This window comes from Cricetulus griseus, chromosome 2 (assembly GCF_003668045.3).
Source record: "Cricetulus griseus strain 17A/GY chromosome 2, alternate assembly CriGri-PICRH-1.0, whole genome shotgun sequence".
In the NCBI taxonomy this organism is placed as follows: Eukaryota; Metazoa; Chordata; class Mammalia; order Rodentia; family Cricetidae; genus Cricetulus; species Cricetulus griseus.
The window spans coordinates 31,701,628-31,727,431 of NC_048595.1; the positions used below are offsets into that span (position 1 = coordinate 31,701,628).

The window sequence follows — 25,804 nt, forward strand, 5'->3', positions numbered from 1 at the left end:
AAAAAAAAAAAAAAAAAAAAAAAAAAAAAAAAAAAAAAAAAAAAAGAAAAGAAATGGCAGCAAGCAAGGTATGGATCAAGAGTTAGTTTTAAAAAAAGAGATAAGAGCTATTATGTTTTGTGAGCCACATAGTCCATATCACAGCTGTTAAACTCAGTCATTCTGGTACTGGGCTAGAAGGTCAGACAATGAAAAGTAGAAAGAGAAGAGAAAGCTTGTATTCTATGAAACCTTGACAAAAGCAGGTTAACATGTTCAGTGTGGCCCTTGAACAGTAGCTTCACAACACAGGGTCTAAACTGTTGATTCCAAAACCATAGTCCTAAGTGTTCTCATTTCTTCAAAGTTCATGGGACTACCCTTAAAAGTTTTCACTCAGTAGCTTCAAGTTAAATCTGTATAGACTACTGGTATTTTTTTAAAGATATATTGTAAGTCAAAAGATGTTGCTTAAGTCTATTTCTATAGAAAATTTAACCTTCCAAGCCTCATCTGAAAGATGGAGATAATTTTATATATAATGCATACAATTATATATAAATTCATTTGATAAATAAATATGTAAGATCCTTCCAAGTATAAAGAACTATGTTAAATGTTGGTGGACCAAGACACACACAGTTCCTACATCATGACACTTTCAGTCACTAGACAAGCAGAAATATTAAACTTACTTTCACAAATAATATTGTAATTAAAATAAGTTTAAGTTAACAAGGCAGTACAGATCCCCATGAGAATGCAGTATAGGAAAATTTAAATATTTTATTTTTGTTATTTTAATTATATATATATGTATGTATGTATGTATGTATGTATGTATGTATGTATGTATGTATGTCAGTGTTGGAGTGGACTTTGTGGGTGTCCATAAAGTCCAAAAGAGGCCCTCACATCCCCTTAGAGTTAGAGTTATAGGTGAGCTACCTGAACTGGGTGCTGGGAACCAAACCAGAGGTTCTCAGCAAGAGCAGCAAGTGCTCTTAATTGTTGATCCATCTCTTGGACTCCCAAAATAGGGAAATTTAGTTCATACTTGGGATCTTACTAACAGACATAAAATGTTTTATAATGTAAGCATATATAAAGCAAATGTTTTAAACTGTTCATATACAAATCAAACATTAAATATTATAATTTTAATTTTCAATTATTTACTCAACACATTTACTGAGCATCTTCCTCAGAGGAGGCAGTTTAACAGGGATCCCTACCTTACAGAATTTACATTGCATTCTGGTATATGACAAGGCACAATTAGCATAGAAATAAGAAAGATGACGAACATTTGAAAGGCATGAAGTGGTGTAAAAAAAGATAAAACAAACAAAGAAGCAAGCTTATTTATTTCCTCATCAGCTCTACTTTAGCTGGCTCTTTAAGAACTCTACTTTGTTCTACTTAGATGTGGAAAGAAAAATCCTGAAGACCAATAACAATGATCCATGTCTCTAAATTAGAAATTCTACTCCACGATTACTGTCTAAACATTGTTTCATCATGCATATTATAGTTTGTGATGGTTATTTTAACTATTGCCTAATTTTTTAATTCACATCTTTGTGTATACGTCTTTGAGTACCTTTAAAATAATCTCTGTGATAGTTAATCTTAATTGTTAACTTGGTTGGATTGAGAAATTGAGATTATTAAAGCAACCTCCTGGGTTTCTGTGAGCATGTTCCCACAGATGAATACATCATGAGGGCTCTGATCTAATCAATGGTTTAATCTACTGATAGATTCAAACTGTCAACAGATTCCTGGGAGGTGGTCAGACTGGAAGGTAGGATCTAGTTGAAAGAAGCTGGTTACTTGGTGTGGGCGTTGAAGGGTTTATCTTGTCTTTGGCCCCTTTTTGTTACTTCTCTTTGCCTTGTTTTCTATGAGATAATTGGTTTTCTTCCTTTCTTCACAACACATCTGCTTTCCCATAGACCTAAAAGCAAGCTGACCATGGACTAAAACCTCTGAAACAACAACCCCAAACAAATCTTTCCTCCCTTAATATGTTTCTCTAGGTATTTGCCTATCATTTATTTAACTGCTTATGCTTTTATTAACATATTAATTATATAATATACTTCATTATAATGTTTCATATATGCATATAAAGTATTTTGGTCATATTCACATCATGGCCCTCTTGTCTCCTACTCTCTCAGGGTTTAGTTAGTGACAAAAATCTGACTAACACAGTCTCCCTGGAACAAATACCAAAGAGGAGTATTAACAGACAAATTGGATATTTTAGGTTTCAACACAATCTATATCACTGAAATGTCCTCTAGAAAGAGTGTGCCAATGTTTATTTCTATCAAAAGCACATGAATGAAGAGGGGGTAGATATGGCCAAAACATATTGTATACCTGTATGGAATTCTCAAAAAAAAGATACATAAAATGAAAAATAAAGTATATAAGTATGTATTTCATGATTTTGCTAAAGTTATATTTTGACAATTTCTAGGTTTTGGTATTTTTTTTGAGACAGTGTCTCATTTATATAGCCCAGTCTGGTCTGCAACTTGGCTGACCTCAAACTAGCAATTCTGTTGCCTTAGCTTCCCAAGTGCTGGGAAATTTGATAAATCTAACAGCAAACAAACAAACAAACTAAAACCCACTTATATACATTTTTGGATAGTTCTTTGACTACTAATAGGGTTGAAGACTTTGGAATCATATTAACTAATTTTAATTTTTTGCCCTTTTTATGCTAACATAAACTTCCATTTCTTACAGATTCTAAGGTCTTTGCAAGTTAATATAAGCCCTTCGTGTATATGATTAAGATGCTTGTCTCATTTGGTAGGGTTAGTCCTCATATTTCTCTGTCATCCCTTTTATGGCTTCTTACTTTTCATACCACACTTTCCTCACTTAAATATTATAAAAATATTAACCCATGTTTTCTCCAAGAATGTCTCTGGTTTCATTTTTATATGTAAGCATTAATCTATTTATAATTTAGTTTATGAAATAAATGAAGCAAACATCTAGTTCTTTTCACTTTGTTTTCAATAAACGTGCTCTAACATAATCTACTGAATAAATCATCTTCTCTCCATGGGTTTGAAATCACCTTGATCTTTCATTAGTTTTTTTATACATTCTTAGATCTATTTCTGGACTCTATTCTGTTCTTCTCATTAGTCTGTCTATCCCAGAATCAGGGACACTGTTTCATGCAATTTCATAATCAATTTAAATAATTTGCTTGAGTGAATTCTTTTCATAACTCATACTTTCCACACTATGTGTTCTTGGCATTTTTCAGATGATTAGTAAATGGTAGCATATATAACTCTAAAATAATTTAGTTATTATAAAATGTCTAGTGCTAAATAGTACTCTCAAAACATCACCCAGATTATTAGCTTTAAAATTATTAGCTTGATATTTTAATGTATCAGCTAAAAATAAAACATCAAACCAAAAAAATTTCTGAAAACAAATAACAGGAACTGAATTATATTATTAGTGTCTTCTCTATACCACAAAGATACCTCTTAGCTAAAAGCAAAGAGCTCATCAAATACCCTGGCTAAAAAGGGAAGTTTCAAGTAGAAGCTCAGCTCCCACAATCAATACAATAAAAATTCACTAATATACATTCCAACCATCTGGTTTGGGGTTTTAAAAAAATTTGTGGATAGAGAGGCATGAGTGACTTAGTATGTACAGCCTTTCATCAAATGCCTGAAGACTAGAGCAGAAGGTTGGGCAAAACAAAAACCAAACATACAAACCAAACCCCAAAACAACAAAAACCTCAAACAAAACAAAACCAACCCAAGTGAACAAAAAAACCCAAACCAGTTTCAGCTATGACACTAACATTTTCATGTAGTTTCTTCACTGAGAAAAAATGAAAAAGAAAAGTCACTTGAGGAATAACTGTTACTTAATAGAAATAAAGCATGTAGAGCAAAATTGCTGTTCTTGAAGCAATGAGGAAAAGAGGCACTGACAGGTTTTCTGGAGAGGTCAGGCAGGCAACCTGGAGTGAAAAAGTTTTGGGTTGGAGAGGCTTCACAGGCCCAGAATCATGACACTCAGGCTAGATGGGAGTTTCCTCAAACAAACTTTTAGATACTTTTTCTTGGCCTTGTATCATTGCCCAACCCACCCATATACATTCACAGAGATTCAAAAGAAACTCCTATTTTCTCTGCAAAGCCTTCTGGTTTTTCCTCTCCCCTCTAAGATCCTTTCATACTCATCCCATTGTATCACTGTGATGAGCTATTTAAATGCTTTATGCATAGGGACTATTTATTCCTTTTCAACATTTGCTCTTTAACATAGTGCCTTGAAACTTGGTACAGGCTCAATTAGAGCTTTTGGGTGAATGAAAGCAAGAAGGAGGACACAAGTACTACTTCTATCTGGTCTATTAACATCACATGTGGGTGTTAAGTTTTCTCTGACTCTGAGAGAGACACAGCACACAAGAATAAAAATGGTGACTTTGTGGTAAAGAGATCCAAAAGCATGTCACCTGTGAACCAATTGAAGGAACACTCCATTAGCATTAATCATGAGTAAGAAAGCAAAGTCTCAGAGCCATTTCCTCACCCATTCTTCCAAGAATTATTTACAGTATTGTGCTGGGTACTGGAGATACAACCATGATCAAAATATTGCCCTTGTTCTTGTGAGCTTCAGTCTAGGGAGGGACAGAAACTAAATGATCCATGGCAGAATGGTGTAGTGAGGGCTGCACTTGCAGAGGTGGAGGGTGCTGTAGGAGCACGCAGAAGGTTTGTGGAAGGCTTCCCAGAGGCAATAATATTCGGGTTCCTAAGTATAAAAGGATAAGATAAGCAGGAGTCAAAGCAAAAGCAAACTTTTTCAGAGAAAAGTTTAAAAAAGAGGCTGTAGACAGAAAGTATTTGGGTATCAAAGCACCCTTTACACCACATAGTTAGTATAGTCAACCCAATAGGACACAGAAACACCATAGAAACAAATTTCTGGGCATGTCTGCAAAGGTTTATCTGGATTAGGTTCACTGAGGTGGAAAGATCCACACTGAATATGTATGGCACCCTCCAATGGGTTCCAGACCACCTAAGATGGAGAAAGTTAGCAGAGTACAGGCACTCATCTTCATCTGCTTCCCAGGTGCGGATGTGGCCAGCTGTCTCAGGTTCCTGACACCTCGACTGCCCTGCTCTCTACATGCCCTGTTCATGAGTATCAACTCAGACTGAATAACCCCCTTATTTCTTCCTTAAGCTGCTTTTGTCAAGTATTCTGCTACAGCATCAAGACAAGGAACAAACTCACCATGTTCATGAGAAATAGAATACTGATAAATTTAGGGTGCAGTCTGCAGTGTTAAAATGGACTGGAGAGGAATAAGGCTGGAGGCTGGAGGCTGGAGGCTGGAAGACTAGTTAGGAAGCTACTCCCAAAACCTAGGTGTGAGATGACAGTGGTTGCACTATAAAAGTGGCAGAGCAGCAGAGAAAAGTTGGTCCCTAGAACTGCCATCTAATATTATTACCAAGCCCAGGGCCTTGAGCATGCTAGGCAAACACTCCATCACTGACTTATAGCCCCAATCCTCAAAAGCAGATTATTTTAGGGTCTTATACAGAATGAAGGTTCCAGAAGTCTACTCTCGATTCTCATTGGAAAAAATAGAGCATGAAGCCTCAATGTATATCAGAGAATATATGTCTCACCAATTACTCTCATGAGGAAAATTGTACTTTCAAATTATAAACTCCCTTGCCTACTGATATAATTCATGTAAAATGAGTAACTAAACTCCCTGTCAACAAACATATTGTTGACAACATGCTCCAGGCTGTCAAGTGAGCTACACTGTTATTATTCATATTAGCAACAAGACCAAAAAGCAGATTAAGACTATGGCTGCTTTTCCTGTCTGTGTCAGATTAGCTCAGCATTTCAGTTTCATGTTCATTTTAAAGATGAGGAATTATGCCAGAAAGATTAATTCGCTTGAAGTTATAAAACTGATGAGTGGGGAACAGGAATTGATCCAAGCCTGTCCTGTCTGCTCATGATTTTCCCATTTACACACTAATACCATAAAAGCTTGAGGAAAAATTTAAAGAATAAAGTAATATCTATCATTTGTTCACCAAGTCCCAGTACTTTGCCCTTCATCATTTCACTCCATTCATTTGATCAGCTCACATGCATAACGCTTCACTTCAAAAAATGCCAGATTGGACTTAAAGTGTGAGCTCAGTGCTGAGAAGAATGAAAAGCATTACAATTCTCCAGTTTAAGGCAAATGCAAGTTTTATGGTGTTTTCACATTCATTAGCTTATGTGATCTTCCCAATCCTGTGAAGCAGACAGGATGAGATTATTATTCCCATTTAATTTATGGTAAGATTAAGGATGGGAGTCACAAAGTGACTAAATGGCAGAGCCAGCTCTCAACCACCCAGGAATTCTGTTGGACTCCTCCCTCTAGTTTTCTACTTTGTTATTTTCTGTTTCAGGATTGACAAAAAATATCTTATAGGAAAAAAAAGGTAAGAGGAAGGCAGTAGATAATAACTATAATACTGCTGAACACATGGAATTATCATAACAAAATATATCAAAATACTTGAGCAAAATTTGGTAACGATATGAGGATGTGAGCACTTATGTGATATACAAGACACCACAGGACTCTTAAAAAATGACTACTTTTTATGCAGAAACCTTAAAAGCTGGCTGAGAATTGTAAGTATTAGTTTTATTCTTCAAATCTTAGTCCTGAAATATACTATGCAGGATGAAAACCAAATGTAGTATCAGTTTGATTTGTTACTTAAATTGGTATGTTTGTGTTTTTCTGTGGTTTATAAATGAAAGATACCAGCTGGGCATTGGTGGCACACGCCTTTAATCACAGCACTCAGGAAGCAGAGGCAGGCGGATCTCTGTGAGTTCGAGACCAGCCTGGTCTACAAGAACTAGTTCCAGGACAGCCTCCAAAGCCACAGAGAAACCCTGCCTCAAAATAAATTAAATAAATGAAAGATATTATATTTAATTTTGGTTCAAACTATCTTGTGAGTAATTTCTTTTAGAAAAATGTCACCGAATGTATTATCAAGAATGGAGGTTTGTTTTAGCTTGGACTTGGTAAACTAAATTAACTATATCACTTCCCTTTTTGCTACCTTGGTCTGTGTCCTCCTGATAAGAAGGGCTTGATAAGACATCTAAGCTAATTACATGCTGATTAGGCAAACAGTGATTCCCTGAATTATGAAACAAAGATACATGGAGTTCTTTTCCTAGTGGATTAAAACTGCTTACAATCAAATCCCTGGACTAGTAAGTTCCCTTATTTATAGAAAAAGAAAAATATCTTACCTAGCTCCAGGATGTCAGCAGGTTCTATTAAAGAAAACAAATGTCAAACCATAGGTCATCATGACAATTGTAACAGAATGATAGAAAGATAAAGTTCTGTCACAAAACAGGGATTTGAAAGTTTATCTAATACAATTCTCTCATTTTAAAAGAGTTTGTTAATAACTGTAGAAGTATATATAGCATTTGTGGTGGTTTGAAATAAAATGGTCCCCCAAAAGGAGCAGCACTATTAGGAGGTGTGGCTTTGTGGGAGGAGATGGGCTTTGAGGTTTCTTTTTCTCAAGTTTCCCTTACTGTGTCAGTCAGTTACTTTCTGCTACCTGCAAGATGTAGGACACTTGGCTATTTCTACAGCACCATGCCTGCCTGCCTGGCACCATACCCCCTGCCATGACGGCCTGAACCTCTGAACTGTAAGCTGCCCCCTCAAATTAAATGTTTTCTTTATAAGAGTTGCTGTGGTCATGGCGTCTCCTCACAGCAATAATAAACCCTAACTAAGACAGCTTTCAATTCTGCCTTCCTTTCGAGCCTAAAGAAATAAAAATGGAAATGCAGAGGCTGAGCAACTGTGCCTAGAACACTGACATTAATTTGGAATTATTTATACTTAGAATCTAGGTTTCTAGATCAAAAGAAAATATATTGCTTTTGACCTCTACAAATGATAATATATGCTTTTGACTGAACCAGTGAATTATTGACAGTTTTATGGCAAGAGATATTGAATAAAATTTTCCATGCTAAATCGTTTTTCTCTTACCTTGATGCTGAGATGCAGACTCTGACAAGCGGCCATACTTACGCTTTCTCACATCACTCCAGCCTATGGTTACAGAAAGAGATAAGGGTAAGTCATGAGGAAAGAAAAGACAAGATTCAATACTCGAGGCACTATGCATTAATAGTTCTTAATAAAGAAAAACATCTTGGAGATTTCATTCTAAGGAAATAATACAAATATAGAAAAAAAGTTTTATTTGAAAAGGTTCAGCATTGTTTCTAGTAACAGAAGAAGACAAGAGTTTGAGGATTTGGTATTGTCTCTAGGTTCAGGCTTGCTTTAGTTGACTCTTTCTTTGGTATGCTCCTATTCCCTCCTTTTGGAATGGAAGTATTTATTCTGTGCCACTGTATAATGAAAGTATATAAACTGTTTATAGGCGTCCACAGTTAAGAACTTGATTGCATGAGTCTCCTTTGAACAGCTTTAGATCTGTTAAAGATTAGGGGAATTTTTTGAAGTTGGACTGAATGCATTCTGAATCATCAGATTGCCATGAGCCTAATAGGACAGGCTTAAAGCAATACATTTGGATGTCAAGTTGGCAAAGGGTAGACTGTGATTATTATTGTCAACTTGATTAGATCTAGGATCACTTAAAATATTAGGAATGTCTTTCTAGTTTCTAGATTGGATTAAGGTGAGAAGATTCTCCATCACCAGAAACATATGTGGGTGGTATCATTCCATGGGCTGGCTTCCTAGAATGAATAAGCAGGAAGCAAACACTGGCAAGACATTCACTGCTCATGGTTCAGGCCATGCCAGTCAGAACAGGTAAGAGCCCCACCTGCACTTGGAACCCTCCCATGCCCTCAGTTCGGATTCCAAAGACCCACCCTGCAGACCCTCCTTTCTACCCAAAGACCCACCCTGCAGACCCTCCACCCCACCACCCACCACTGCTGCTGTGCCCTGACCCTACCCCAGCTCTGGCAGACATCCACTGCTCAGGAAAAGGCCATACCAGCCAGAACAGGTAAGAGCCCCACCTGGCCTCCACTCCCTGGGTTCTGAGCCAGATCAGGGGCCCAGAAAATATTTTCAACAAAATCATGGAAGAAAAATTTCCTAACCTAAAGTAAGAGATGCCTATAAAAATACAAGAACCTTATAGAATACCAAATAGATTGAACCAGAAAAGAAAATTCCCCTGCCACATAGTAAGACACTAAACATACAAAACAAAGACAGAATATTAAAAGATGCAAGGGGGAAAGGCCAAATAACATATAAAAGCAGAGAGTTATACCTGACTTCTTAGTGGATACTCAAAGTCAGAAGGGCCTGGACAGATATCTTGCAGACTCTAAGAGACCAAAGATGACAACCCACAGTAATATATTCAGCAAACTTAATCTTCAGAGATTGAGAAAGCAAGATATTCAATGACAAAGTCAAATTTAAACAGTATCTATCCATAAACCCAGCCCTACAGAAGGAAAACTCCAACCCAAAGAGGTTAACTACACCCATGAAAAAACCGAAAATAATCAAACAATCTCACACCAGAAAAACCAAAAGGGAAGAACACACACACACACACACACACACACACACACACACACACACACACACACTACCAACAACAAAATAACAGGAATTAACAACCACTTGCCATTACTCTCAATATCAATGGACTAAATTCCTGAATAAAAGGACACAGGCTAACAGAAAGGATGCAAAAACAGGATCCACCCTTCTGCTACATACAAGAAACATACCTCAACTTCAAAGACAGACATTACCTCAGAATAAAGGGTGGAAAAAGATTTTCCAAGCAAATAGACCCAAGAAACAAGCTGGTATACCCATTCTAATATCTAACAAAATAAACTTCCAACCAAAATTAATCAAAAGAAATGGGGAAGAATACTTTATATTCATTAAAGGAAAAATTCACAAAGGTGATGTCTCAATTCTGAATATCTATGCCCCAAATGCAAGGGCACCCACATTTGTAAAAGAAACATTACTAAAGTTTAAATAACACATTGAACCCCATACATTAATAGTGGAATACTTCAATACCCCACTCTCACCAATAGACAGGCTATCTAGACAAAAACAAAACAGAAATAATGGAGCTAACAGATGTTATAATTCAAATGGACCTAACATATCTACAGAACATTTTTACCCGAACACCAAAGAATATACACCTTCTTTTCAGCACCTCACAGAACATTGTCCCAAATTGACCACATAATCTGTCACAAAACAAGCCTCAACAGATACTCTGACCCTGAAGCTAGAACTTGACTTAATAATCATCCCAATAAACTTAACAACTAAAGCAAAAAAAGTGGATGAAGCAAAATAACATGTAGAAAAATTTAAAAAACATCACTGGGACAAGATTGAGAATCCTTAATTACTTTGAATTAAGGTTTTTTGTTTTGTTTTGTTTTTTGTCCTTTTTTTTTTTCTCCTGAGACAGGGTTTCTCTGGCTTTGGAGGCTGTCCTGGAACTAGCTCTTGTAGACCAGGCTGGTCTCGAACTCACAGAGATCCGCCTGCCTCTGCTTCCTGAGTGCTGTGATTAAAGGCGTGCGCCACCAATGCCCAGCTGGTATCTTTCATTTATAAACCACAGAAAAACACAAACATATCAATTTAAGTAACAAATCAAACTGATACTACATTTGGTTTTCATCCTGCATAGTATATTTCAGGACTAAGATTTGTATCCTACCAGACCACCAAGGATTAAAGCTAAATTTCAACAACAGAAATAACAGAAAGCCTACAAATGCATGGAAACTGAATAGCTCTCTACTGAATGACTAATGGGTCAAGGCAGAAATAAAGAAAGAAACGTAAGACTTCCTAGAATTCAATGAAAATGGCTTGGTAGTGTAACACTTTGCTAGCATAGGCAAGGTCCTGGTTTCAGTAACCAGAACTTGGAAAAATACAAACTAACAAACAAAAAAACCCCAAAAATCCCTGGACAAAATCCAACACCCATTCATGATAAAAAAAGTCTTGGAGAGATCATGTATACAAGGGACATAACTAAACATAATAAAGGCAATTTACAGCAATCTGATAGCCAACATCAAATTAAATGGAGAGAAATGCAAAGCAATTTGGCACTGCCATATCTGATGGGAACGGCAAAAGTCATAAAGCCAGTATAGCTGCTTGAAAAAGATCCAGCAAAGCTGAGCCTCATGATGGCCACCATGCCTCTTTTGGTTTTTTATCTCTGCATGTTGTAAGCTTGGCGGGGAACATTTAATATTTGGGGATATTGGATGGATGGGAAATTTCTTACGAATCATTTATGCCTCCTCCCAGGAGTACTGCTTCTAAGCTTCCCCAGGAAAGTCCTGAATATACTACCCCTCCCACTTTTAGGGAGATATCCATATCTACTTAAAGGTCTTCCTTATGCCTTGGAGTTTACGATGTATGTAAAGAAGCCAGAGGCTTCTTTATGAGGCTCTGAGATATTCTTAAAACATCTGCCTCTGCACTTACTCAGGAACAAGATAATCAAAGTAAAGTAAACTTAAAAATGTCAACAAGATTTGGTGGGCTAGTGGAGTTGGCAACAGATCAGATTACAAGCCTCTTAACAAAGTTACGATTAGTTGACGTTACCTCTGCCCTACATAGGGACTTATATTAATGGACAAAGAATGGTGTAGAAAGGTGAAAAAAGAATGGGGTGTCAGGACCTCCTTTACTTAGAAAAATTAGCTCATTCAGAGTCACTGTGGTGTCATATGACCAAGGGACAAAAGAATGCCAGGATTATACATATAAATACATTCTATAAAGATATAAAATATAAACACCATATTGTGCCAGAAACTGAATAATAACTGCAGCAGTTTCGGCCTGAGGATTTTTCTTGGGCACTTTGACCATTGCTCAGGACATGGCAATCTGCTCAGGCTGGTTTGGAGATTTTCTGTCTAGTGTCCATAAAACCACAAGAGCTGCCTAAAAGTTGGGTTATGGGGTTGAAGAGTAAACATGATTGTTCTGTCATGGTTTATCAATGATGACTAAAAGATATGCAAGAGGAAGGTGAACATGTGTACAAGAACAGAAATGATATTATCTGTTTTGGAACAACATCAGTCTATTCTTGCATACTGAATTCTATGTAAATAAACATTCTGACTGCTAGTCAGTCAGGATGCAAGACTCTCTCAGACAAACAAAGGGCCTGACTCAATCCTCCCTTACCAACTTCTTATCTCCTGTCTGGGACCAGGCCACAGCTGGGGTCATCCCACAGCAGCAATTCCACTAAAATCTGGAACAAGACAAGGCTGTCCACTCTCTCCATATCTATTCAATATAGTACCTGAAGTGCTAGCTAGAGCAATGACACAACTAAGGGAGATCAAGAGGATACAAATTGGAAAGGAAGAAGTCAAAGTGTCATTATTTACAGATTTTATTATAGCATACATAAGCGACCCAAAAATTCTGCCAGCGAATTCCTACAGCTGATAAACCCCTTCAGTGAAGTGGCTGAATACAACTTTAACAAAAAAAAAAAAATCAGTAGCCCTTCCTATATACAAACAACAGACAGGTGGGCTGAGAATTAGGGATATAACATCCTTCACAATAGCCATAGTAATATAAAACTTGGGGTAACTCTAGCCAAGCAAGTGAAAGACTTGTATGACAAGAACTTGAAGTGTTTGAAGAAAGAAATTGAAGAAGATATCAGGAAATGGATAGATCTCCCATGCTCTTGGACCATTAGGATTAATATAGTGAAAATGGTCATCTTTCCAAAAGTAATCTATAGATTCAATGCAATTCCCATCAAGATTCCAACACAATTCTTTATAGACCTTGAAAGTACAATACTCAACTTAATATGGAAAGAAAAACCTGTACAATAAAACAATCCTGTACAATAAAATAACTTCCAGAGGTATCATCATCATCCTTGATTTCAAGCTCTACTACAGAACTATAGTAATAAAAGCTACATGATATTGGCATAAAAACAGGCTGATCATTATCAGGGGAGGGCATTTAAGGTAGCCTCTTCTCTATTTCTTAGATTGTTAGCTGGTGTCATCTTTATAGATCTCCAGACATTTCCCTAGTGTCTCATTTTTCTGTAAACCTAAAATGTTTTGCTCTATTAAGGTATCTCCATTCTTGTTATCTTCTATTCTTCGCCTGACTCAACTTTTCTGCTCCCTCATGTCCTCTGCATCCCTCCTCTTCTCCCCTTTTCATTCTCCTAGCTCCCTCTCCCCTCTTCCCATGCTCCTAATTTGCTCAGGAGATCTTGACCCTTTCCCCTTCTCCAGGGGACCATGTATGTCTCTCTTAGGGTTCTCCTTGTTTACTAGCTTCTCTGGCACTGTGGATTGTAGGCTGGTAATCCTTTATCTATGTCTAAAATCCACATATGAGTGAGTACATACCATGTTTGTCTTTTTGTGATTGGGTTACCTCGCTCAGAATGGTTTCTTCAAGTTCCATCCATTTTCCTGCAAATTTCAAGATTCCATTGTTTTTTTCTGCTGAGTAGTACTCGATTGTGTAAATGTACCACATTTGCGCTATCCATTGACACCTGACTTTGTATAAAGAAGTCAGAATTAAAAAATGGAAAAAAGAAAGCATCTTCAACAAATGGTACTGGTCCAACTGGATGTCTGCATGTAGAAGAATGCAAATAGATCTGTCTCTATCACCCTGCACAAAGCTCAAGTCCAAATGGATCAAAGATCTCAACATAAAACTAGATACACTGAATGTGATAGACGAGAAGTGGGGAATAGCTTTGAACACATTGGCACAGGAGACAACTTCCTGAGCACCAATAACGCAGACACTAAAATTGACAATTAGTAAGCGGGACATCATGAAATTGAAAAGCTTCTATAAGGCAAAGGAAACTGTCAATAGGACAAAATGGCAGCCTACAGAATTGAAAAAGATTTTCATCAACTCCACATCTGACTGGGGGCTAATTTCTAAAATATATAAAGTGGAGAATAGCCTTGAACACAATGGCACAGGAGACAACTTCCTGAACAGAACATCAATAACAGAATATCAACAACTCAAGAAACTAGACATCAGCAAACCAAATAATCCAATTAAAAATGGAATACAGATTTAAATAGAGAATTCTCAACAGAAGAATCTCAAATGGCTGAGAAACACTTAAATACTTAACATCTTTAGCCATCAGGGAAATGCAAATCAAAACGACTCTGAGATTCCATCATAAACCTGTCAGAATGGCTAAGATTAAAAATACAAGTAACAGCTCATGATGGAGAGGATGTGGAGCAAGAGGAACACTTCTCCACTGCTGGTGGGAGTGCAAAGTTGTAAGAGTCACTTTGGAAATCAATATGGTGGTTCCTTAGAAAATTGGGAATTGATCTACCTTAATCCCACTCCTGGGCATATACCTAAAGTACATTCCTTCCTACTATAAAGACATTTGCTCAACTATGTTCATAGTAGCTTTATTGGTAATAGCCAGAAACTGGAAGCAACCTAGATGTCTTTCAACCAAAGAATGAATAAAGAAAATGTGGTACATTTACACAGTGGAGTACTCAGCTGCTAAAAAAGAATAACATCATGAAATTTTTAGACAAATGGAAAGAACTAGAAAAACTCATCGTAACCCAGACCCAGAAAACCAAACATGGTATGTACTCACTTATAAGTGGATATTAACTATGAAGTAAAGGATAATCATGCTACAATCCACAGACCCAGAGAGGATAAGTAACAAGGAGGGCTCATTGGGGATGCAAGGATCCCTCTGGGATGGGGAAACAGAATAGATATCTCAGGTGGACTAGGGGTGAGTGGGATGGGAATAGGGGGTGGTGGGGGTGGGGTGGGAGGGGGAGATGGAGAGAGTACCGGAAGAGACAACTGGAAATGGGGGGCATTTCAAGGGTGAGGTAGAACCTAGTGCAATGGAAACTCCAAGGAACCTAGTACAATGGAAACTCCAAGGAATCTACAAGGATGACTCTAGCTAAGACTCCTAATAAGGTGCCTTAACTGGCCATCTCCTGTAAACAGGCAAGTTTTTCAGTGGGGATTGGGACACCAACCCAGCTACAAAACCCCTCGACCAAAATCTGTCCTGCCTACAAGATGTGCTGTGGTAAAGGTGGATCAGAAATTGTGGGAGTGGTCAACCAAAGACTAGTCCATCTTGAGACACATGTGATAAGAGGGAGACCACCCAGCACTGCTGGAGGGCCAGGAACCAGAGGCTAGATAGTCCAAAGACCTAGGCTAGAACCAAACACAGCTAGCAGGGAAAAAGTCAATGAAATGATTCCTAATGATAATCTGCTATGCTGGTATTCAGGAACCTAACATAGTCATCATCAGAGAGGCTTCATCTAGCAACTGATGGGAACAGATGTAGAGACCCACATCCAAACATCACATAGAGCTTGGGGAGTCCTATGGAAGAGGGGGAGAAGGGATTGTAGGAGCCAGAGGGATCAAGAACACCACAAGAAAACCCACAGAATCAACTAACCAGGGCTCATAGGGGCTCACAGAGACTGAACCAACAATCAGGAAGCCTGCATGGGTCTGACCTAAGTGAGACAATTTGAATTTACCTAACATATCCTCTGAATATGTTATAGTTGTGTTGATGGGGGAGGTCCTTCTGTGTATATGTTTGTCTTATTGGTTGATAAATAAAGCACTGTGGAGAGAAGGAGGATTCTGGGACATGTAGGAAAGGGAGAGAGTTGCTATGTGATCCCAGGAAGAGAGGATGCATAAGGCCAGTGTCCTCGGTAAGATAAATCCTTATAAAAATATATAGATTAGTAATTATGGTTGATAATTAAGACTGAGCTGGCAAATAAAAAATCCTAGTCATTGGCCAGCAGCATTGTAACTAATATAAGACTCTGTGTTATTTGGGAACCCTAAAGAAGCGGCAGAATCCAGGTAGCTGGTGGAAAGAGTTATCATAACAGTTGTGTAACTTGGTCTTCTTGTGGTTACTCCTAACAGAGGCCATCTCTAGACTCTTTTGTCTGCTTTTGGGACGAACTCTTTAGCTCCTACTGGGCTGCCTCCAGCCTTAATATGAGGGGAGGTGCCCAGTCTTAATGTAACCTGATATGCCATGTTTGGTGGATATCCCTAGAAGGCCTATCCTTTTCTGAAGGGAAACAGAGGAGTGGTGTGTGTGTGTGTGTGTGTGTGTGTGTGTGTGTGTGTGTGTTACGCGCGTGTGTGCAGGCCGGACATAAGACATATGACAGAAGAATGATTTTTTTTTTAAAGGAGAAAACAAGCTGAGCTTCCTATAATGATTTAAAAGTTCAAATTAAGAACTTCCGGGTAAGATTGGCAGATTAGAAGTTGCATCTGCATGAGCAGATGAATAGAATATAGTGACAGAAGAATAACTACAGTTTCTGGGTTATTGCTCTAAGATGTTCCTGCCAACTCTCTTTCTCACTGACCAGTGTTTTCTTACATATCAATAAATGTCTACTAATGGACCTAGGTGCTCTATGAGTCTTGACTGTTCTTGCAGCAAGCAGGCTGCCAAAGCCACCAGTGAATCAGCATTAACTGTCTGCCAGGGAACTGTTAGCAGGAGCAACATAGGAGTTCCAGAGAGAAGATCCAGACTGAGAACCAGAACCCAAGACAGCTAGCCAGAGGAAACAACCTTCCTTCAACACTCTTTTCAGAAAACAACGCACACAGGATCTTAGGAAGAGTGCTGTGGACCCTAGCACAGTATTCAGTACATGAAAATACTCAGATGGGCTAGCTGTCTATGTCTTTTCAGAGCCTGACTCACAGAAAGCCCTACTTAGGGTAAATTCAATCCCCAATTCATTAGTTATGAGACTGTTAACTTGCTTGGGAAGGAGACAGGGAGCATATCTGAATGAAGGAATGCTTAGAGGTTTGTATATTAATTTAATTTCAGATTCAAATAACACCTGCTATATACATATACTTGGCCAGTTTAATAGTCTCATATATATCATATCAGGTATTATCAGTATCTTTTTAAAGGTGAGAAATTAGGATACAGAAAGATTTATAGTGCCACAGAGGAGAAGGATTGGTTGGGCAAGAGCAAGGAAACATACCTATACAATAACATTCTACAAAAAAAGTTAACTCACAAATAAATTGAAATCATTCCTAGGGGGATATCTCCTTACCTCCCTACTAGCTGTTGGCCAAGAAACCCTGAAGGCCCCTAGAACAATATGGATTTTTGCCATTGTTCTTGGATGCCCATCAGAACTTAATGGGAAGATGGTGTAGATGTAACCACACGCTTCCAGAACACAGAGAAATCAAGCTGGAACTGAGCTGGGAGTTTCCTTTCTGCTGGCTAACTCTTGTGGTGTCAGAAAGTGTCATGCAGGATACTGGGGGTGGGGAGCATTGAACAAGTCTTACCCAGCTGTGAACCCTGCAAACTACAAGAGTAGACTGCCAAGAGTCACAGAAGAAAACCCATGCCTGGTACTGTAAACTTACTAAAGAGCCCACCTGGGGAGGGCCATAGGCCCCAAAGGGGAACTTGCTAGTATTGTTTTGCTAAATGGACAAGTTGTCAAATTGCTTTCTAATTACTAGTGTTTATATCCACAAATTGGTGCTGTTCTCAAATTTTGTCAGAGAAGCTACTTACTGGTACTGGAAGCAGTTAATGAAGAGATTCAAAACTGGTCAACATGCCAAGAATAAGTGACAGTGCTCTATTCTAAACAGGACATCGGCATCACCACTTCCAAGACTTAAGAGACATTTTGGAAGAGAGGGCAGAAAAAATGTTCCATATTTTTATTCAAACAATACATATCAACCAATCCAGCCCTACAGAAAGTTCTGGAAGGAAAACTGCAACCCAACGAAGTTAACTACAACCAGAAAAATATAGGCAATAGATAATCCTGCTTTACCAACAGCCAAAAGAAAAAGGGATAGAATCCCACACATAATTTCACCACCACCACCAAATCAAAAACAAACAAGAATGAACAATCAATGGTCATTAATATCCCTCAACATTAATAGTCTTATCTTGCCTATAAAGCAAGATTAGCAGAATGGATAAGAAGACAGAATGCATCTTTCTGCTGCATACAAGAAACATACCTCAACTTCAAAGACAGATGGTACCTGAGAATTAAAGGTTGGGAAAAGATTTTACAATCAAATGGACCCAAGAAACAAGTGGGGGTAGCAATCCTAATATCCAACAAATTGGACTTTAACTAACTAAAATCAATCAAAAGAGATGAAGGAGGTCACTTCCTACTCGTCACAGGAGAAATCCATCAGGATTTCTAAACATTTATGCCCCAAATACAAAGGCATCTACGTTTGTAAAAGAAACATTACTAAAACTCAAATCACACATAAAACTGCACATACTTATAGTGGGAGACTTCAACACCCCACTCTCACCACTAAACAGGAACACCAGACACAAACTTAACAAAGGAACAAAGGAACTAATAGAAGTTATGGCACAATTGGGCTCAACAGATATCTACAGAACGTTCCATCCAAATACAAAACAATTTACCTTCTTCTCAGCACCACATGGAACCTTCTCTAAAATCGATCACATACTTGGAAACATAGCAAATCTCAACAGGTACAAAAAAATTGAAATAACCCCCTGTATCTTATCAGACCACTATGCTTTAAAGTAAGAATCCAACAACAACACGAACTACAGAAAACTTACAAACTCATGGAAATTAAGTAACACCCAGTTGCACAATTCATGGGTCCAGGAAGAAATAAAAAAAGAAATTAAAGATTTCCTAGAATTCAATGAGAATGCGGACACAACATACCCAAACCTATGAGATACTCTGAAAGCAGTGCTAAGAGGAAAGTTCATAGTGCTAAATGCCCACATGAAGAAACAGGAGAATAATTACACTAGAAAATTAACAGCACAACTGAAAGCTTTAGAACACAAAGAAGCCAATAAATACACCCTGGAGGAGCAGACGCCAGGAAAAAATCAAATTGAGGGCTGAAATCAATAAAATGGAAACTAGGAGAACAATACAAAGAATCAATATAATGAAGAGTTGGTTCTTTGAGAAAATCAACAAGATAGACAAACCTTTATCCAAACTTACCAAACAGCAGAGAGTGAACATGCAAATTAATAAAATCAGGAATGAAAAGGGGGACATAACAACAGACACAGAGGAAATCCAGAGAATCATCAGGTCATACTTTGAAAACCTATATTCCTCAAAATTTGAAAATCTAAAGGAAATGGACAATTTTCTGGACAGATTTCACTTACCAAAATTAAATCAAGAACAGATAAGCAACTTAAATAGACCTATAACCCCTAATGAAATAGAAGCAGTCATCAGAAGTCTCCCAACCAAAAAAGCCCAGGGTCAGATGGTTTCAGTGCAGAATTCTACCAGAAATTCAAGGAACAGCTAATACCAATTCTCCTCAAAGTATTCCACACAATAGAAGCAGAAGGGTCATTGCCAAACTCTTTTTATGAGGCTTCAATAACCTTGATACCCAAGCCAGACAAAAACACAACTAAGAAAGAGAACTACAGACCAATATCCCTCATGAACATTAATGCAAAAATACTCAATAAAATACCGGCAAATCGAATACAAGAACACATCAGAGAAATCATCCACTATGATCAAGTAGGCTTTATCCCAGGGATGCAAGGACGGTTCAACATACGAAAATCCATCAATGTAATCCACCATATAAACAGACTGAGGAAAAAAAACCCACATGATCATCTCACTAGATGCCAAAAAAGCCTTTGACAAAATCCAACAACCCTTCATGACAAAGGTCTTGGAGAAATCAGGGATAACAGGAACATACCTTAACATAATAAAAGCAATATACAGCAAGCCAACAGCCAACATCAAATTAAATGCAGAGAAACTCAATGCAATTCCTCTAAAATCGGGGACAAGACAAGGCTGTCCACTCTCTCCATACCTCTTCAATATTGTCCTTGAAGTTCTAGCTAGAGCAATAGGACAACAAAAGAACATCAAGGGAATACAAATTGGAAAGGAAGAAGTCAAACTTTTACTATATGCAGATGATATGATAGTCTACATAAGTGACCTGAAAAACTCTACCAGGGAACTCCTACAGCTGGTAAACACCTTTAGAAAAGTGGCAGGATACAAGATTAACTCAAAAATAATCTGTAGCAATTTGTAGTCCTACTATATACAGATGACACATTGGTGGAGAAAGAAATCAGAGAAACATCACCCTTTACAATAGCCACAAATAACAAAATACCTTACGGTAACACTAACAAAAAAAAGTCAAAGACCTGTACAGTAAGAATTTCGACTCTCTAAAGAAAGAAATTAAAGAAGATACCCAAAAATGGAAAGATCTCTTGGATAGGTAGGATCAACATAGTAAAAATGGCAATCTTGCCAAAAGCAATCTACAGATTCAATGCAATCCCCATCAAAATCCCAACACAATTCTTCACAGACCTTGAAAGAACAATTCTCAACTTTATATGGAAAAACAAAAGTCCCAGAATAGCCAAAACAACCCTGTACAATAAAGGAAATTCTGGAGGCATCACCATCCCTCACTTAAAGCTCTATTACAGAGCTATAGTCCTAAAAAAAGCTAGGAATTGGTACAAAATAGACAGGTAGACCAATGAAATAGAGTTGAAAACCCTGACATTAATCAACACATCTATGAACACCTCATTTTTGACAAACAAGCTAAATTTATATGATGGAATAAAGAGAGCATCTTCAACAAATGGTGTTAGCATAACTGGATGCTGGCATGTAGAAGACTACAGATACATCCAAGTCTATTGCCATGCACAAAACTTAAGTCAAAATAGATCTAAGACCTCAACATAAATCTAGCCATACTGAACCTATTAGAGGACAAAGTGGGAAATACCCTTGAGTTAATTGGTACAGGAGACAGCTTCCTGAACATTACACCAGTAGCACAGACACTGAGATCAACAATTGATAAATGGGACCTCCTGAAACTGAGAAGCTTCTGTAAGGCAAAGGACACAGTAAATAAGACAAAACTGCAGCCCACAGACTGGGAAAAGATATTCACTAACTCCACATCTGACAGAGGGCTGATCTCCAAAATATACAAAGAACTCAAGAAGCTAGTCTCCAAAACACCAAACAATCCAATTAAAAAATGGGGTACAGAACTAAAAAGACAGTTCTCAGTACAAGAATGTAAAATGGCTGAAAGGCACATAAGAAAATGTTCAACATCCTTAGCCAACAGGGAAATGCAAATCAAAACAACTCTGAGGTACCATCTTACACCTGTCAGAATGGCTAAAATCAAAAACACCAATGACAGTTTATGCTGGAGAGGATGTGCAGAAAGGGGAATACTCCTCCACTGCTGGTGGGAGTGCCAACTTGTACAGCCTCTTTGGAAATCAGTATGGAAACTCCTCAAGAAAATAGGAATCAGTCTACCACAAGATCCAGCAATTCCACTCCAAGGCATATACCCAAAAGAAGCACATTCATACAACAAGGACATCTGTTCAACGATGTTCATAGCAGCACTATTTGTAATAGCCAGAAACTGGAAGCAGCCTAGATGCCCCTCAACTGAAGAATGGATAGAGAAAATGTGGTATATTTACACAATGGAGTACTACTCAGCAGAAAAAACAAAGGAATCTTGAAATTTGCAGGAAAATGGATGGAACTTGAAGAAACCATTCTGAGCGAGGTAACCCAATCACAAAAAGACAAACATGGTATGTACTCACTCATATGTGGATTTTAGACATAGATAAAGGATTACCAGCCTACAATCCACACTGCCAGAGAAGCTAGTAAACAAGGAGGACCCTAAGAGAGACATACATGGTCCCCTGGAGAAGGGGAAAGGGTCAAGATCTCCTGAGCAAATTGGGAGCATGGGAAGAGGGGGGAGGAAGCTAGGAGAATGAAAAGGGGAGAAGAGGAGGGGTGAGGAAGACATGAATGAGCAGAAAGGTTGAGTCAGGGGAAGAATTGAAGAAAACAAGAATGGAGATATCATAATGGAGACATTTTAGGTTTACAAAGAAATCAGACACTAGGGAAATGTCTGGAGATCTACAAAGATGACACCAGTTAACAATCTAAGCAACAGAGGAGAGGCTACCTTAAATGCCCTCCCCTGATAATGAGATTGAAGACTGACTTATATGCCACCCAATAGCCCTCATCCAGCAGCTGGTGGAAGTAGAAGCAGACACCCACGACTAATCACTGAACTGAACTGGAATCCAATTGCAGAGAAGGACGAGTGAAGAGCAAAGGGATCCAGATCAGGCTGGTGAAACCCACAGAAACAGCTGGCCTGAACATTGGGTTGCTCTTGGTCCCCAGACTGATAGCTGGGATACCAGCCTGGGGCTGATCCAGACCCCAGGAACATGGGTTTCAGTGAGGAAACCTGGGAAATCTACGGGACATTGCCAATTGAAAATAAGTTCAGTACTTATCCCTAGCATAGGTGTGGACTTTCGGAGCCCATTCCACGTAGAGGAATACTCCTGAGCCAAGACACACGGGGGTGGGCCTAGGCCCTATCCCAAAGGATATGATAGATTCTGATGACACCCTATGGAAGGCCTCACCCTCCAGGGGTATCAGCAAGGATATTTGATAGGTAGGGTTTTAGTTGGGGAAGAGGGGAGGGAGAGGGAACTGGGCTTGACATGGAAAACAATCTTGTTTCTAATTCAAATTAAAAAAAGTATACAACATGGCCAGTGAACTGATGAACCTACAGCAGCCATGATGCACAAGACCAGCCAAGATTGGGCCAGTCAACATTTCATCATGGATGGAGGAAGCGTTCATGAGGCCCCACCTATTACCTAAGGAACTACTGGCAATTTAATAGCTGCTGGTGAGGGAACTGTCATTTTCTTCAGAGGAAAGTTGCCCATACTACAGTAAATAATCCTCTGTTTATGCTCATGCTAGCACAAGAGACACAAAAGTAGGAGGGGTACTTCTTGGGAAGAAGAAAGGATTCAATAGAAGAGGGAGGAGGAACAAGTAAGGGTAAGTGGGGTAAAAATAACTAAAATTAATTATATACATGTATGAAACTTACAAAGAATAAGAAAAATAGAAATAACACCTGTAGCCCTGTTTATGTAGGTTTATTAACAAATATTTATCAGCTACTATTTATTTCTAAATATTGAGATTTATCACTGAATAAAGCAGGCAAAGACCCTTGCTCCAGCTTATATTCTATTGCTGTGCTCACCAGGGATTTCAAAAATTCTTTTTTTTTTTTTAAATTAGAGGCATCCTTTTCTTAAAGATTCTACTATTTATTTATATGTATGTGTGTGCACATGCAAGCAGGATTGCATGAATGTGTGTGTGTTCTGTACACATGTGTATGTGGCTGCTAATAGAGGTGAAAAGAGGGCTTCAGATTCCTTGGATCTGGAATTACATGTGGCTGTGAGTCACATGACATAGATTTGGGATTCAAACTGCAGTCCTTCGGAAGAGCAGCAAGTGCTCTTAACTGCTAAGCCATCTCCCCAGACTCTTATTGGGGGCATCTTTTTTAATTAATTAATTTTTTTCATTTATTTTACATCCAGACTGCAGTTTACCCTCCCTGCTCTCCTCTCCTTCCCTCCCACCTCTACCATCTCTCCTTAGCCACCTCCCCCATCCATTCCTCCTCTGTTTCTGTTCATAAAGGGGCAGAGCTACCATGAGCATCAACAAAGCATGGCATATCAAGTTGAGGTAGTAGTAAGCTCCTCCCTTTGTAGTAAGGCTGGGTGAGACAACCCAGTATGGGGAATAGGATCCCAAAGCCAGCTCAAGGAGGCACAGGTCAGGAACTTATAGATAATGAGACTTGCCCTGTGTTTATTTGTAACCTAAATAAGCAAGCAGAAAGGCTGGGTGAGCACTTATTACCAAAGAGAGGTAAAACCTTCCAAGCTAAGGAGGAATCTATAGGTTGGACAAGGGAGGTAACCAGATAAACTAATAAAATCCTAGTAAACCTTGGAATTCTCTTTAAGAACCACAGAACACTCGGGAGGCAGAAGAAGGCAGATTCCTTAAATTCACTCTTTGTTACGTCTCCTTAGTTCTATTAACTGCTAGGACAAATAAATGAATACTTACCACTAGGCTGCATAGTCAATGGACAAAAAAACTAAGCAAGGAGAGAAGAGGCTTGGGACTTATTTCTTGATCCACCTATACTTTTCTTTGACCTCTGACAAGTCAGTTTCTTTGTATATTAATTTCTCCATCTGTAAAGAAAGGAAGTGGAGAGAAGACAGTTAAAATCTTATGGTGAGACCTTTAAGTACTAATACTGGGCTGCACTATTAAGAAAAACAATGCATTTCAATACATATTTTTGCTACTAGAGTTTCTCAGAGTTGAAAAGTACCATATTACAAGTACAATAATAAATACAAATATTTTCTATATTTGTTCCTATGCAAATATTAAATATAAACAGTTTCCAACTAATCAAATAAAACCAGAAAAATCCAAAAATCACAAAACCCATTAATATGTATTATGAACTAAACTCTACCATCCATATTTTGAAACCCTAGCCCCATAATTTGAATGTATTTAGAGACAGGGTTTGAAAGTGTCCACTGTATTGGAAACTGCAGATAAAAAGAATATAAAGACTTTGATATTTTTGAAAAGTTTTTTTGTTTTGTTTTTCTTTGTTTCACTATATATATGTGTGTGTATACCTTGTGTATACACACACACACACACACACATACACACACACACACACATATATATACACAAACAGAGAGAGAGCGCCCAGGCTTGCCTTGAACTTAAAATCCACTTAAGTTCTCAGGCTCCCAAGTCCCAGGATTATATGTATGTTCCAGTATACTTGGAGGTATTTCTGCAAAATTTTAAAAGAAAGCTATGTGGAATATCAACAGGGCTATAGAAGAATTCTTTCCAAGTTTGATAAAACATCACCCTGATCACTCCCGAAGACAGGAAAGCTTGGGCAAATTCAGCATATGATATTATAAAAATCAGCTGTAAACTGTAACATATATTACTATTAATTCTTAATGTTATATAACTATCACTAAAGTATCCACCATATGCCAGGTCATTTACTAAGTATTTTTACTGATAGTATCTTGCTGAATAATTCACCATATTAATATTATTATTATCTCCTTTTACTACTAAGGAAGTAATACCAAGTCAATTAACTTCCTTTCATTAGAAAAATCAGAACTTGAACCCAAATGATATTCTTTTAAAACATTTTTCATTTTATTATTTTTTTATTAAAAAATCTTTCTTGTAAGAAGTGATATTTAGGCCATTTCTTTCTTTCATTTTTTGGGGGGAGTTTCTCTGTGGCTTTGGAGGCTGTCCTGGAACTAGCTCTTGTAGACTAGGCTAGTCTCGAACTCACAGAAAGAAATCTGCCTGTCTCTGCCTCCCGAGTGCTGGGAATAAAGGCGTGCGCCATTACCACCCGGCCTAGGCCATTTATTTATTAAAGATTTCAATTATGAGTATATGTGTGGGTTATGTGTATATGAATGTGGATTCCTGCAAGTTCAGAAGCATCAGATTC

At 38.1% G+C, this 25,804-nt stretch overlaps 1 protein-coding gene across 7 annotated transcripts in view; it reads right to left on the bottom strand.

Annotated features, from left to right (window-relative positions):
• Scmh1 (Scm polycomb group protein homolog 1) overlaps nt 1-25,804 on the bottom strand; it is a 155,055-nt gene that overhangs the window by 85,769 nt on the left and 43,482 nt on the right. For 5 of the 7 annotated variants that reach the window (XM_027399136.2, XM_035439656.1, XM_027399131.2 and 2 more), the window contains exons 2-4: nt 24,343-24,473; nt 8,126-8,188; nt 7,360-7,383 (exon numbers count right to left, since the gene is read on the bottom strand). The gene's annotated coding sequence lies outside the window, so the exon portion shown is untranslated. Of the gene's footprint in view, nt 1-4,581; nt 4,807-7,359; nt 7,384-8,125; nt 8,189-24,342; nt 24,474-25,804 lie in introns of all 7 variants that reach the window. The other 2 variants (XM_027399133.2, XM_027399134.2) reach the window with 1 other exon arrangement.